At 51.1% G+C, this 13,040-nt stretch overlaps 1 protein-coding gene across 7 annotated transcripts in view; it reads right to left on the reverse strand.

The window, feature by feature from the left end:
• Positions 1-13,040, reverse strand: part of LOC126522473 (cytochrome b5 reductase 4) — a 361,716-nt gene that overhangs the window by 38,283 nt on the left and 310,393 nt on the right. The gene's annotated exons all lie outside the window — the stretch shown is intronic.

Consider the following 13,040-nt stretch of genomic DNA (forward strand, 5'->3'; position numbering starts at 1 on the left):
TATAGGCCCTACCCCCGTCGCAGATCGGTTTAAAGGTAGGGCTCTGCGCGGCCGCGCCATACGCAGCAGCCGCCGGAGTAGAACGCCCCCCCCCCCCCCTCCCCTCTACGGTTCCTTGCGTGCGACGGAAGATGGCATGTTTCCTCCACGCTTTCCTCCCTTACGCAAGCGAGATTGAGTCGCCAGTGTCGGCTCACCCTCACACGCTTTCACTCGCACATACAACATACGGCGCGTGGGGACGATGTTATCGCTCTTGGACTTTATGCGGAACATCACGGCGACGGCAGAATGCGCCTGCATTGTACATATAATTGCTATCGCAATAAAATTGTCGGTGATTGTGGTGACTGTGAACGAATTCAATCGTCTTTGCCAGCTTGGCCTGTCTTAGCTATATAGTCTAGCCCATTGTAGCTATGTCAATAATTATACGCGGTTTGCTCATCGAAACCGAAACTGTCGGTTGTACATGTTTTCGCATTCATATCTTTTTGAACAGTACTTCCCAAATTCTGAATACTGAAATTTGAACTAGCTAAATCAATAGTGTATTTCATTACATTCAGTCGAATGTTCGAAAATACTGAATGTTCACATAAGCCTAATTTTGTGATATACGTTAAGTCGACACGCAAATTGTGCAGATTGATTTTATGCACGGAGATCATGAAGTATGGCTGATCAACTGATTAGTGCATGCATCCGCGCATCATATCACACCATCAAATTCATGAACCGCCCGAAGGAAGCTCGAAACGCCGGCGTTCTCTCTCCTGGTCGTCAAAATTTTCGAAGGCAGGGGATGGCTAGAATAACGACATCAAAAAAAAAAAAAAGAAAAGAAAGGATAACAAACAAAGAAAGCAAAAAAAAAGGAAACAGACAGTTTCACCCCTAGGGCGAAGAACTGACAGCGATAGCAAGGTATCGCGTTGTTCTCGAACTCGTAAGACAGTGTTCTAACCACGGTTCTAACTATATCCGCGGGTGCGTCATGGTGAGGCGCAGCAGGCGACTGCTGCTGGGTTGATTTGCAACGCTTTCTACGGAAAAACAACCTCATATATGATTGAATGATAAGGAATCTCGATTATTGTATACGCCGACCTCTGTGGGAACTCTTGCAATCTGACTTTTTTTTTCACCGAGCAGCCGCCACTCCGTGTACATTTGCAACCTGACACCTGTTATTTTAATCTCAGTTTTCTTTTTTTTTTCTCCGCTTTTTCCGCAACGAAGCGCTCGAAAACGCGCAAGCAGTACATTTAAATGAGGTCCTAATAACGATGAAAAGTGCACAACGGAGTTATTTTTGCTGTTTAGCGAGTGCAGATAACTGGAGCGTACTTACTCCAGGGGTGAAGCGAGTGCCGGATAACGTCTAGTCATCGCCTTCAGCGACAGGAGGGTTTCGCCTCATTTCCTGCACGTTGACACGGGCCTAGTCAAGGGGGGAGGTGTGTGGGAAACGTGACAGACGCGTATGGGTATGACGGCTCCGCCGTCAAGTCTTGGAGCCCCTTCGACCACGGACACCGTGTTGCGGCACATAGTGAACGATGCTATACCTTTTCATTTATTTCTTCATTTTACTCAAGTCCGTGAAGGTCGAAAGAACGCTTGACTACTGGTCAGCGTCTAGACTGCAGAACGTAGCCTGCGCCTGACCTGACTCTCGTCGTCGTAAATAACAGCGCAACGGCGCTTGCGTCTGTGTTTTTTTATCATGATACATTTTATATAATTTAGATGATCTGATTGCGAAGCAGCAAATATTTCCAGTTGTCGAAGCTGAGTGTTTCCGGGCTTTTTCGAACCCGTGGAAAAACCACGTAACAAGAACCACCTTTGCAGGCTGAGGTTTGTTCGAAACAGGGTTTTGCTTCGGCTTCCATTAAAGTATACGGCTCCCTATTGCTCCCAACACCGATGAGACTGCAGCTGTATATTCAATTTGTTCGCGCCGAGATCTACAACTGACCTGACCACCAACAACAGAATGCAACTTGTTTTACCACATGCACCCCCTCCATTATTTCTCATTCTCATTTGAGCGCGGTTTTTCTCGACGTGTCACAAGAAACTGCACGTTGTTGCTGCACAGCCTATATATCGTGGGACAGGGCACAGACGTCCTATTTCGGAGACGACGGGCAAGGAAATGAATAAAAAAAAAAAAGAAAAAGGAAGAAATCCTTATCTGGATCATTCCCGCAGAAACCGGCAACAGAAAACTAGCTAGTTTCTTTTACTTATTTATCTACTTATTTTGTGTTCCGCGTTTCCCACACTGCTCCATCCTCAATGTGGAAACATTGCGAGCAGACAAGGTTCGCGACCATTTTTCCTGCTCAAGAGGGTCGTCTTTCCTTGATCCTCAGCGAGGTACCTCCGCTGGAAGGGTGAAGCGGGACCGTGGATTACTGCGTGTACGCCCGAAGCGGGGAAAGAAAAATGGCGCTCAGGAGACCCGAGATATACGCAAGAGGCGGAGAAAAATGTCTGAATATAACTCTCTTTTAGGCTCCCGGGCTAAATAAATGAAAGGCGCGTGTCGTGGGTGTCTCGGGTACGTGATGTCGTTTGCGAGTGCGTTTTTTTTTTCTTCAAGCGAGCAAACTGCGGTTTCGTATACCGCAAACTCGCGCGAAGAAGAAAGCGCGCTCCAGTTTAGTTTGCTTATTCACGTGAGCGGGCAGGGTAGTAAGAAATGATTGCGCCAGGCAAACGTAATAAATAGCCAACGTTCCGCTGGCTGCAAACTACAGTCGAACGCCTATAAACGAACTCAACCACGAAATAACCTGTATAACGAATGACTATGTCCCGGTCGAATTTTTATTTATTTTTTAACATGCATAGCGAATGCCTCTATACAACGCAGACCACTACAACAAATTTGCCTGTACAACGAAGGTATGTAAGCCTGCCCGGCGGCTGATTTGTTACTTTGCAACGAACGATCACGTCAAACAGCATACGAGTCAGGGCTAACTACGCACTTGACAATCGTGCCGATGCCATATATAGCAAATTACACTCATGTTGCTCTGGCCCAGTATCACTCAACTCGTATGCTGTTTGTTGTACCACCGCGGATGCGACGTCTGACAATAACGTCGCAGTCCATGACGACGTGGTGGTGTAATCGTAACTGATTACCGAAGACGTCATCAAAGCCATCTAGGACGGAAAGGACTCGAATGTCAAGGAAGGCATCATTGAAGCAAAAATTAGCAGTGGCTTAGCTCGGCTATGCCAGGATATACGTAGCGTGAGCACGTCGCTCAGTCTCCTGGCGACGCCACTTTGTTAGACGTTCCTCGCTTTGCTCCGGTGTCTGCGCAGCACGTTTAGCCTTCTTCTGTACGTTCTTTTTACGTTCAACCGCTAATTGCCAGGCAACTACTTCGGAATCCGATGAGTTAAGCTTCTCCGCTCTTCTGCGCCGCTGAGCAGCAATTTCGCTCTCCTCCTCCATGGCTATACCACACTGGCAAACGCCCCGCTATATGTATAGCCCCACCGATACCTATGCGCATGCGCACAAAATGAGAGGCGCTATCAAGCGGCTCCGGCGCAGCGTCAGACTTGGCTACTGCGCAACGGAGGCGCACAGCTGGGCACGCGGCTATGACGTCACTCCTCTGGAATGCGCAGACCGGCGAGGCGCGCCAGCTGTGCGCCGTGTGACGTCACTGCCCCTCGCGCATGCGCAGCACGGCTCTCCAGGAGCCACGCGAAACTGCTCAACCTCGGCCAGTGTAGCTCCCGCTACAAAAATTCCACCGTCAGGAATTCGATAGCAACATTCGACGATCTCCACCTTCTCTTTTCACTTCCGCGTTGCGTCGCAAAGAGTATGCCGTGAACCTATGTGCAATAAGGCCAGCTGCAGTCGCATATATATTCGGTCAAACAAAGTGTACGTAAAAAAAATTTCGACTTATTTCTCCAACTCCTTTTTGAATTCATGTTAAGTATAGCTTTTCGCTTGTTGAATGTGCGCAAGTATAACTAAGATCAGGAAGGTTCCAAATACTTCGTTATTAAGGCGTTTGACTGTACCTACTGTATATCTATACTCGTATGTGCCTCAATTTGTTTGAACATTACAGGCTTAAAAAGGCGTTGTGGCTGATGCGTCCCCGTGTTCGCGCTCAAGGAAATGAAGAGAGCATATCGAATTCGGACGAAGGACAAGAACACATTAGAATCGGTGCGTAAACGTGTCAAATCAACTAGCTTTCGAGTATGTATTAAGCGGAAACAATAACAACCTTATATAGCTGGTAGCACTGGCTGAAATTCTTCAAGCTATACGGAAGAGGAAATGCGTTCGAAATTGATTTTCACCTCAACGTTGGGCGAGCATGAGCAAGCGAGATCGCGTCTTCAAAAGGGCGCTCGCTTCATGCTCGCCTGGCAGTAAACCCATGGCCTCCGAGATTGCCAGCACGCAATCTCGGAGGCCACAATGCAACCTTACGGTTTATAAGGAAATTTACGAAAGACAACTATGGCTCTGGATCGTCTATCTACTATGTAAATTATTGTTAGTAGACGGATTTGTATCGTTTTCACACGCTAGTGGCTTAAACGCTTTTGTGATATTACCTCATTACGCTTTATCTTACTAAATTTACCACGCATTCATTGTTTTCTAAACATAGCGAGGCAATAAGTTTCTGCAAACCTAGGTAATCAATGCGAATTGTGACATTTATAATGCAATATGCCATTGAAGATTATCGGCTAGTAGGTGGTGTCCAAATCCACGCTTCAACGACGGTTCGCACAGAGTAACAGAAACCAATCTCGAAGACTGCATTTGCTGACTGGACGCGCCAGAAGCAACCTTAGAGCCGGATACACGTCATGGACGCCATGTTTCAGACATTACATATTACAAAGTAACAAAGCCATTTGGAGACAGGAGGAGAAAATTTAGGCAGATTCGTGTACTGCCCGTTAATTCCTGTGCTGGCTCGCCATACTTGCGGATCCAGTAGGCACTAGCTTCAGAGCTCCCTCTAGCAGTTTTGTAGCAAACTTTATGGGCGAAACCATGGCCTCCGATATTGAGCCGCGCACGCAATCGTGCAGTTTGCGGCACCGCCAGATCTCAGAGGCCATAGTGGGGAACAAACGCTGTATTCACGTCACTCAGAGGTATCTGCTAAGGGCACGACAGTTGCGCTCTTGGCAGCTCACTTTAGAAATTATTAGTGTGACTTTTTAGAGCGCATCTCTCAGGCGCACATTCCTGCGGCGAGCGTCGGCGTAACCGAGCAAGCGCAGCCAAAGATGAAGGCGAATGCGGATCGCAGCGGGAAATGAAAGGCGCGAGGAGGAAAGCGGATGAGGAGGCTGCATGCAGCGGGACCATGGGGCGGAAAGTGGAGGAGTGTATGGCGAAAGGGTGAGAAGAAAAGCGTAGTGCGGCGATTAATGGCTACGAGATGACGTCAGAAGAGCGCGCGTTGTCTTGGAGGTGTGTCTGGTGGCGGCTTCTGTGAATTGCGCCCACGCGTCACCCACGCGCTGGCTCTCGCGATCTACAGATTAGCGAGTCAGTCGTGCCACACTTCGCTCCGTTTGCAACGTGCCGCACGAGACAGATTGTGCGCGCCAGCCAATATAGCTCAAAATTAAAACACGTATAAAAGCTGCGCTCAAATTTGTCATTAGGGTGAACTCCTCGGGTGATGGGATTCAAGTCTCATACATAGGGATCACTTGCCTGGCTCTTTCGGGTAAAAAGTTAGTCGAATTTGCATGATTACTTGTACAATGACTACATGAGTAATTTTTATTGTATGCTTCTGCGGTAAAGGCAATCCAGAGGAATTTGTTTAATTGTCACATCTTCCCCGTTTCTAAGCAGCTCCAAACGCATTTTCTGAAACACCCTGCACGTTGTTACGTTTCGCCTACAACGCGCGGTAATGCCGGCGCGGATGCATCGGACGCCGGGGCTTTGTTCGAAGCGGCGGACATTTTGGCCTGTTCGACGCCGCCGCAACGCCTACCCGCCAAGCGTGCCCAGGCGTGTTTCAGTGCCACGTGTCTTCGTGTGTGCGTGTGTGTGTGTGTGCCCTCGCTTGTCAAAGCGCGGCAGCCGGGGAGCGGAGTTCCCCGAATGAGGAGCCTGGAGGTCTCTCGGCTCAACTGTTCGCGCCGTCGTTTGGGTGAGGGTTGGCGATGCGTCACTACACTCGGTTCAGCAGGTCTCTCGGCCCGACAGTTCGCGCCGTCGTGGGCTCCTGCTGCGCCGTCCCGTGACCTTCATCCCGTGACCTTCCCTCCTTCCCTTTTGGACCGCGACGCCGGGAGTATAAGAGCAGCTGCCCCCGGACGCCAAGAGAGAGGCTCCGATTTGTACTGTTGAGTTACGTGCTCTCCCGTCTCTCCAATTCGGTCGACCTGACCGGCCGCTCTTTTGCTATGTTAGAATAAACAAGTTGTTCTGTTACCAGTCTTCTCATGCTTGCCGGGACCTTCGGATGCTTCCAGTGCCCCAGGCCGCCAGGCCAACGCTACCCTTGGGGCTTGCGACCCATTGGCAATAACGGGCGTCAGCACCGAGACCCCAACAACTCGGGCCAGCGGTGCGATTCCAACATCTGGTTGCCAGCGGTGAGATCGCGACAACGGAGGCCAGCAGCGAAGAGATGCGGTTGACTGTATGCTGAGCAGCACAACGACCATCCGGGAGCAGCGCAACGAGCCCTGTGTGATGACTGGTTGCCTGCAGCGGAACGACTGCGCTGAAGTCTTGGCTGCGAGGTTTGGTGAGTGCGGGACTTTCTTCTTCTGAGTTTTGCCAGGCTTTTGTTAGTGTTAGAAACAGAGCTGGTAATTGTGGTTGTCGTTGCTACCGGGTTAGTTTGCGGCAAGACAATAGTAGGCAGTAGAGAAAGCAGCATTCAGAGCAGCCATGGATTTGAAGTCGTTGCGCAAACCGAAATTGCTGGAGCTTGCAAGAGAGTTGGGTCTGGATGTCTCAGACAAACTCAGAAAACCAGAACTGCTAAGGGCTATTCTTGAGTTAGAAGCTGAGGATGACGAGCTGTCGGAATGCCTTGAGACCATTGAGGAGAGGGAGCGTGAACTTAAAGAACAGAAAGAGAAAGATGAGCATGAACTTAAAGAACAGAAAGAGAAAGATGAGCGTGAACGAAAAGAACAGAAAGAAAAAGAAGAGCGCGAACACGCTTTGGAAATGAAGCGTCTCGAGGTAGAGATGGAACGCGCTCGTAATGGAAGTCAGGCACACGGTGCAGGAGAACGAGTATTGTTCAAAATGACTGACCTGATGCGGCCGTTTAAGCTTGGAGAGGACATTGGTTTGTTCCTGGTTAACTTTGAGCGAACGTGCGAGAAGCAGGGGTTCTCTCGGGAAACGTGGCCACAGCGCTTGCTCACTTTGCTACCCGGCGAGGCGGCCGACGTAGTCGCTCGCTTGGAGAGAGAGGAGGCAGAGGATTTCGACAAAGTGAAATCGAGTCTGCTAAAAAAGTACCGGCTGTCAGCGGAGGCGTTCCGTCGGAAGTTTCGGGAAAATGAGAAAGGCAGAAGTGAGTCGTATACAGAGTTTGCCTACAGGCTTATGTCAAACATGCAGGAGTGGCTCAAAGAAGAGAAAGCGTTTGGTGACCACGAGAAAGTTCTGCAGTGTTTCGGGCTAGAACAGTTTTATAGTCGGTTACCTGAGAACGTGCGGTACTGGGTCTTGGATAGGCCAGACGTTAGTACGGTGGCTAGAGCCGCTGAGTTAGCCGAGGAGTTTGTGACGCGTCGGGCTCGCGGAGCTAAGGACGGTCAAAAGGGTGAATTTGGCTCCAAGTTTGAGAGGCCGAAGTTCACACCCATGAGAGCAAAGGGGGATACACGTAGTGCGGATGCGAGTGAAAGCAGTCCGACCGAACGTACGGAGACGGCGGCAACCGAAGCCGAACGCAGAAAGCGGTTCGAGACGAGGCAAGCGCGCGTTTGTTATACGTGCCAGAAGCCGGGTCACTTTTCGGCGCAGTGTCCGACCGAACGTAAGGAGACGGCGGCAGCCGAAGCCGAACGCAGAAAGCGGTTCGAGGCGAGGCAAGCGCGCCTGTGTTATACGTGCCAGAAGCCGGGTCACTTTTCGGCGCAGTGCCCAGAAACAAAAACAAAAGTCGTGTTTTTGTCTTTATGCAGCACTGACGAGAACATGAAGCTTCTCGAGCCTTACATGCGAGACCTCCTCGTGAACGGGAAAGAGTGCCGAGTGCTTCGCGATTCCGCAGCTACGATGGATGTCGTTCACCCCTCTTACGTAGAACCCGATATGTTCACGGGCGAGTGCGCATGGATCAAGCAAGCAGTGGAAGCTCATAGCGTGTGTCTGCCGGTAGCAAAAGTGCTTATTGAAGGACCTTTCGGAGCACTTGAGACGGAGGCCGCAGTGTCATCCATGCTGCCCCCCCAGTACCCGTACCTATTTTCGAACAGGTCCGATCACCTCCTGCGCGAGAAGGGGCTTTTGTTTGGTGAGGCTAGCGTTCAGGCCTTAACCAGATCGAAGGTTCGGGAGCTCGCTGCAAAGGCGGTAGTTGCGGGGCCGACGTTGATGAACGATGAAAAAGGGTCAGAGGCGCAGCAAGCTGGTATTCGGAGCACGCCCGAACGGGATAAAATTGAGCCTGTAGCGTTAAGGGCACCAGATACTGGAGAGGAAATTCCCGATGCGGGAAAATTAGAAGAGCTTCCGGTCGAGCTTCCGGGACTAGGCTCAGTGACGAACAGGAAAGACACCGATCAAGTCATTAGTGACTTAATAAGTAAAGCATCGCTGTCGCCTGAGCAGAAAACAGAACTACACCAGCTCTTACAAGAGTTTCAAGGTCTGTTCTCTGAGAGGCCTGGTAGGACTTCTGTCCTTACTCATGACATAGAACTTACCTCCCCAGAGCCAGTACGATCCAAGGCGTACCGGGTGTCACCCCGCCAGAGCGATATTATGGAGGCTGAGGTAAAGAAAATGCTACAGCTCGGTGTTATTGAAGCGGGTGAGAGTGATTATACTTCCCCTTTGATTTTAGTTGAGGTACCGGGCAAGGAACCTCGTCCTTGCGTCGACTACCGCAGGCTTAATTCCATCACTAAGGATCAAATTTATCCGATCCCTAACATCGAGGAGCGCCTTGAGAGAGTGAGTAGCGCTCAGTTTATTTCCACCCTAGATCTTGTCAGGGGTTATTGGCAGGTTCCACTTACAGAAGAGGCTAGTAGGTATGCGGCGTTCATTTCACCAATGGGGACATTCCGTCCTAAAGTTTTGAGTTTTGGTTTGAAGAACGCGCCATACTGCTTTTCAAGCCTCATGGATAAAGTGTTGCGGGGACAGCAAGAATTCGCTTTACCGTATCTAGACGACGTAGCGATATTCTCCGCATCCTGGCCGGAACATATGGCGCACTTGCGGGCAGTGCTAACCCGCCTGCGCGATGCGGGCTTGACAGTCAAGGCTCCCAAGTGCCAGTTAGCACAGGCCGAGGTTGTCTACCTCGGACACGTGATTGGTCGGGGTCGACGCCGCCCCTCTGAAATAAAGGTGGCCGCTGTGCGAGACTTCCCGCAACCGCGTACGAAGACCGATATTCGGTCGTTCTTAGGTGTCGCCGGCTACTATCAGAGGTACATCCCCAGGTACTCTGATATCGCGGCTCCCTTGACGGATGCTCTAAGAAAGACAGAGCCGCAAACAGTCGTCTGGGATGAGACGAAGGAAAGAGCTTTTAGCGCCCTAAAGAGCGCCCTAACAAGCCAGCCTGTGCTACGATCGCCCGACCACACAAAAGGGTTCGTTGTTCAGTGTGATGCTAGTGAGCGAGGCATGGGCGTTGTACTGTGCCAACGGGAAAATGGAGAAGTAGAACACCCCGTCCTGTATGCTAGTCGTAAGCTGACGAGTCGTGAGCAGGCGTATAGCGCCACCGAGAAAGAGTGTGCGTGTATCGTGTGGGCCGTTCAGAAATTGTCATGTTACCTAGCTGGCTCGAGGTTTATCATTGAAACGGATCACTGCCCTCTCCAATGGCTGCAGACCATCTCTCCCAAAAATGGCCGCCTCCTGCGCTGGAGCCTCGCTTTGCAACAATATTCCTTTGAGGTGCGTTACAAAAAGGGGAGTCTCAACGGTAACGCCGATGGCTTAAGTCGAAGCCCCTAACGTGGGAATCAGCCTCAAAATTGCTTGTTACTGATGTTTTTCTTCCTGAGGCAGGATTTTTTTTAACTTATTGCTTTTGTGTAGTGTTTCAAAGTGATGATGTGCTTTTTAGTGCAATTTTTCCGATTTGTGGACGCGTTCTGAGTGCTGCTAAACTACTGTAAGGAACTAGGCAGCAGTAAAAAAGGGGAAAGAGCCTGGCAGGGCTTAGTGAGGGTTGTGCCGTGCTTGCTGACTGAGCGGTTGACTTTTGGCGTGGTTCTAACGCTTGCCGGAAACGAGAACAAAAATGTCAACTCTCCCGAAGTCACTTTGCAGTGTCCTGTGTGCACCTGAACGTGAGAACGAGGCCTTCTCTGTGCGCTGCGCTCAAGAAACGCCCAGGGACGCCCAACTTCGGTTATGAGCATCATCGAGCGACATCCCTCCGGACAGCGGATGCAGTCCCCTGACCTTCGGGATCTCCTTCCCCCGGCGGGGCGGTCTGTTACGTTTCGCCTACAACGCGCGGTAATGCCGGCGCGGATGCATCGGACGCCGGGGCTTTGTTCGAAGCGGCGGACATTTTGGCCTGTTCGACGCCGCCGCAACGCCTACCCGCCAAGCGTGCCCAGGCGTGTTTCAGTGCCACGTGTCTTCGTGTGTGCGTGTGTGTGTGTGTGCCCTCGCTTGTCAAAGCGCGGCAGCCGGGGAGCGGAGTTCCCCGAATGAGGAGCCTGGAGGTCTCTCGGCTCAACTGTTCGCGCCGTCGTGTGGGTGAGGGTTGGCGATGCGTCACTACACTCGGTTCAGCAGGTCTCTCGGCCCGACAGTTCGCGCCGTCGTGGGCTCCTGCTGCGCCGTCCCGTGACCTTCATCCCGTGACCTTCCCTCCTTCCCTTTTGGACCGCGACGCCGGGAGTATAAGAGCAGCTGCCCCCGGACGCCAAGAGAGAGGCTCCGATTTGTACTGTTGAGTTACGTGCTCTCCCGTCTCTCCAATTCGGTCGACCTGACCGGCCGCTCTTTTGCTATGTTAGAATAAACAAGTTGTTCTGTTACCAGTCTTCTCATGCTTGCCGGGACCTTCGGATGCTTCCAGTGCCCCAGGCCGCCAGGCCAACGCTACCCTTGGGGCTTGCGACCCATTGGCAATAACGGGCGTCAGCACCGAGACCCCAACAACTCGGGCCAGCGGTGCGATTCCAACAACGTATGTCAGGTACCGCGAAGATAGAGCGCTGATGCGTGTGTAACGGTTTGGATTTTCCAGGACAGTGTTTACTCACCGGTGACTGCGCGCCCGTTGCATTGTGGACGTTCAAAGGCCCAAATATGGCGGCGGGCAGGATTTCCGTCGCAAGGAAATAATCTAGCTGCAACGTAACGAACGAAGCCGCAAGCAACCATACGCTGTCTTGCAAAGAACTGAAATTCATATGGTTCCAACATAGGCAAGGCAAATAATACAACTGAGAGAAAGAGAGAGAAGCAGACCGCAATGCTGCACCTATGAAGAAAGCTTTTGTTTCTTTGCTTGTTTGTTTGTGTTTGGTTGCCATGTACCACAACTACTTTCCATTCACTTTCTGGCTTTATTTTCTTTACAGAAAAATGCAAGACATGCAACCGCGCATTCCAAAAAGACAGGCGAAAGCAGCTCGCTGTTTGCACCGTACTTGAAGCAAACATGGAACAGAAAGAAGGAACGCAAGCAATCTGAGCTCAGTTCTTCGTCATTCAAAGCGTAAAGCACGCAAACAGCATATTAGAATAATGTATGAAAATAATCCCAGGCACAACACAATATACACGCGTACGCAGCCGCGTATCCGAACCTACACCCGAACGGCAGCGGTACACAAAAGAACAACAGGTATGCAGTGGCAATCGTCAAGGCGAATACCGAACAACAATTTGCGACATGCGTCAGGGCAGAGCGCCGGCGGCTGCCGAAACTTTCGCCGGGGCAATGGCCCTCGTTCACGCGGAACGCGCCCAGAAGAGCGTCACCGTGATCACAGACTCGCAAGAAGCATGTCGCATGCTTCTTGGGGGCCACGCGACCAGTCAAGTCACTCAACAATACCGACAAAAATCGCCCGTTATCACCGGATCGCATGGTGGACAGGCTACAATGGCCTGGAAAGGAACGAATTGGCCGATTCGCTAGCGAGGGATTATTAACCGGGCAGACTCGACTGGGACGGTCCTGAGGATCCACCGTAAGAACCCCAATCCGACGACTGCCCGAGAGATTCTCGCTCATCAGCGCACAAGCAGAAAAAAATACCCTCACCCACAACCTAGTGGAGAGGAAGCCGCGAGTCGGAGCAAGAAATCAGATTGGGGTATTCCCCCACCTTAAATTAGAACATGCCACGTTCGCCACTCACTAGGGCCGACTGCCCGTGGTGCGGCGGCATAGCGACACTACAACTCCTTACATGGGATTGTAAATCACATCCGTTTGGTGAAACAGGCCATAGGAGGAGGGAGGGAAAGAGATAAGTAGAAGGCAGGGAGGTTAACCAGAATAACGTCCGGTTGGCTACCCTACACCGGGGAATGGGAAAGGGGCAAACAAAAATAACAGGGAGAGAGAAGAGGGAAGGAAAGAAGGAAATTGCAGTGAGTTCGCTGAACTGTGTGGTCTTACAGAAATTGCCTTAATAATCACAGATGGTCGCACAAGCTGGCCGTCCTTAAGAAACACAAAAGCGCCTTCACCGCTTTATGGGCCGACGGGCGATGGGGGCGGTGTTCCAGCAGCACCTGCACACAAAGCGGCCGATTATCCAGTTTTTGGAAAGCTTTGGCAAGTTCTTATCTCTCAGGGGTGTATCGT

Source organism: Dermacentor andersoni, chromosome 6 (assembly GCF_023375885.2).
Source record: "Dermacentor andersoni chromosome 6, qqDerAnde1_hic_scaffold, whole genome shotgun sequence".
NCBI classification, from domain to species: Eukaryota; Metazoa; Arthropoda; class Arachnida; order Ixodida; family Ixodidae; genus Dermacentor; species Dermacentor andersoni.